The sequence below is a fragment of the Boleophthalmus pectinirostris genome, unplaced genomic scaffold (genome assembly GCF_026225935.1).
Source record: "Boleophthalmus pectinirostris isolate CB_2022bp ecotype Guang Dong unplaced genomic scaffold, ASM2622593v1 HiC_scaffold_12, whole genome shotgun sequence".
Classification (NCBI taxonomy): Eukaryota; Metazoa; Chordata; class Actinopteri; order Gobiiformes; family Gobiidae; genus Boleophthalmus; species Boleophthalmus pectinirostris.
In genome coordinates, this window is record NW_026571018.1 from 39,594,874 (window position 1) to 39,597,373 (window position 2,500).

General features: G+C 46.9%; 1 protein-coding gene across 1 annotated transcript in view; it reads right to left on the bottom strand.

Moving 5' to 3' along the window:
• Positions 1–2,500, bottom strand: part of LOC110171351 (cullin-5) — a 42,266-nt gene that overhangs the window by 14,616 nt on the left and 25,150 nt on the right. The gene's annotated exons all lie outside the window — the stretch shown is intronic.

Here is a 2,500-nt window from a genome sequence, read left to right on the forward strand (position 1 = left end):
GGGTGTTCTCTCTCTGTGTCAGAGGGTGTTCTCTCTGTGTCAGAGGGGTGTTCTCTCTGTGTCAGAGGGGTGTTCTCTCTGTGTGACAGAGGGGTGTTCTCTCTGTGACAGAGGGGTGTTCTCTCTCTGTGTCAGAGGGGTGTTCTCTCTGTGTCAGAGGGGTGTTCTCTCTGTGACAGAGGGGTGTTCTCTCTGTGTCAGAGGGGTGTTCTCTCTGTGACAGAGGGGTGTTCTCTCTGTGTGACAGAGGGGTGTTCTCTCTGTGTGACAGAGGGGTGTTCTCTCTGTGTCAGAGGGGTGTTCTCTCTGTGTCAGAGGGGTGTTCTCTCTGTGACAGAGGGGTGTTCTCTCTGTGACAGAGGGGTGTTCTCTCTGTGTGACAGAGGGGTGTGTTCTCTCTGTGTGACAGAGGGTGTTCTCTCTGTGTCAGAGGGGTGTTCTCTCGTGTCAGAGGGTGTTCTCTCTGTGTGTGACAGAGGGGTGTTCTCTCTGTGTGACAGAGGGGTGTTCTCTCTGTGTGACAGAGGGGTGTTTCTCTCTGTGACAGAGGGGTTTCTCTCTGTGTCAGAGGGGTGTTCTCTCTGTGTGACAGAGGGGTGTTCTCTCTCTGTGTCAGAGGGGTGTTCTCTCTGTGACAGAGGGGTGTTCTCTCTGTGACAGAGGGGTGTTCTCTCTCTGTGACAGAGGGGTGTTCTCTCTGTGTGACAGAGGGGTGTTCTCTCTGTGTCAGAGGGGTGTTCTCTCTGTGTCAGAGGGGTGTTCTCTCTGTGTGACAGAGGGGTGTTCTCTCTGTGTGACAGAGGGGTGTTCTCTCTGTGTGACAGAGGGGTGTTCTCTGTGTCAGAGGGGTGTTCTCTCTGTGTCAGAGGGGTGTTCTCTCTGTGTGTCAGAGGGGTGTTCTCTCTGTGTGACAGAGGGGTGTTCTCTCTGTGACAGAGGGGTGTTCTCTCTGTGTCAGAGGGGTGTTCTCTCTGTGTGTCAGAGGGGTGTTCTCTCTGTGACAGAGGGGTGTTCTCTCTGTGTGACAGAGGGGTGTTCTCTCTGTGTGACAGAGAGGGTGTTCTCTCTGTGTGACAGAGGGGTGTTCTCTCTGTGTCAGAGGGGTGTTCTCTCTGTGACAGAGGGGTGTTCTCTCTGTGACAGAGGGGTGTTCTCTCTGTGTGACAGAGGGTGTTCTCTCTGTGTCAGAGGGGTGTTCTCTCTGTGTGACAGAGGGGTGTTCTCTCTGTGTCAGAGGGGTGTTCTCTCTCTGTGACAGAGGGGTGTTCTCTCTGTGTGACAGAGGGGTGTTCTCTCTGTGTGACAGGGGTGTTCTCTCTGTGCATCTTTGGGCCTCACCTTTTGCTTCATTTCTGTAAAACGTAAACAAATGTGCTCAAAGCTGCGTGGAGAGAGAAGCGACACAGACACGTGTGGATTTAACCAGGATTTGTAGAAGAAATTCCACACTTTCCGTTGCGTTGGGACAAGTGTGAGTCCATGTGCACAGTGGATAAAGCAGCACATATGTTTCTGTGTCCAGTGGGAAAAAGTTTTTCCAGGTGAGAGTCGCTCAATGTGGATGACGAGGCCCCGCCCCCCTCCCCCCGTACGCTGTCCTGGTTTTGACAAACACAAATCTGGTCACACTGACCTGTATTCACCTGAGTCATGTCTTTTAATCCAACACAAGTTGAACCACATCAGCGACACAAGAGCTGGAGTTTTATCTTCACTTAGTTTATGTAAATTAGTGATGTGGTTTTAAGTTTTGTTTCTGTGAGATTTGAACAAAACTGAATTAAACACATTATAATGTCAAACAGCTGATGTGGATCTAGAGTCGTTATGTTTATATGTCGTAAAGTTGAATTTATTGATGCAGATTAGTGCAGATAGTAATAATAATGATGATCATTTTAATATAAAAACGTTCATGATCAATTGATAATCGATCGTTTATTCTTCCGACGATCGATTAAGAAACATTTCATCGAATGTCCATCCCTAACGGTGACACAATGATTGGTTTCAGTGTAAACGTGACCTAAACGTCTCAAACATCATGACGAGGAGAAAATTCAGTTTGTCAATGGGACAAAAGTAAAAAGATGCAAAAATCCCAAGACGCTCACTGGTTAAAATAAAACGCCTTTATTAATTTACAGCAGGTCTTAATGGGAACTGACAAAGTCCCGACCCGTTTGAGCCTATGACTTTCCTCAGGGGACAAACAGAACTGAGAGCAAACCATGTGAAATACAAAAACCCACCAACAGGTAGGGGTGTGCAAAAATATCAAAATATCGATATATCGTATCGTTTAATGTGCTGATACAGTATCGATATCGTGGGCTGCTGTATCGATATATCGTCAAGAGTATTTTAGGTATATTTTTATGTCAAAGCTACAGTTGTGTTGACATTTTCACTGTTTTGAGTAAAATGGATGTTTTTCACGTTCACTTTTCACAAACTTAGTGGAGTTTAAGTATCAGAGCAACATTTAGCCTTTTTTACA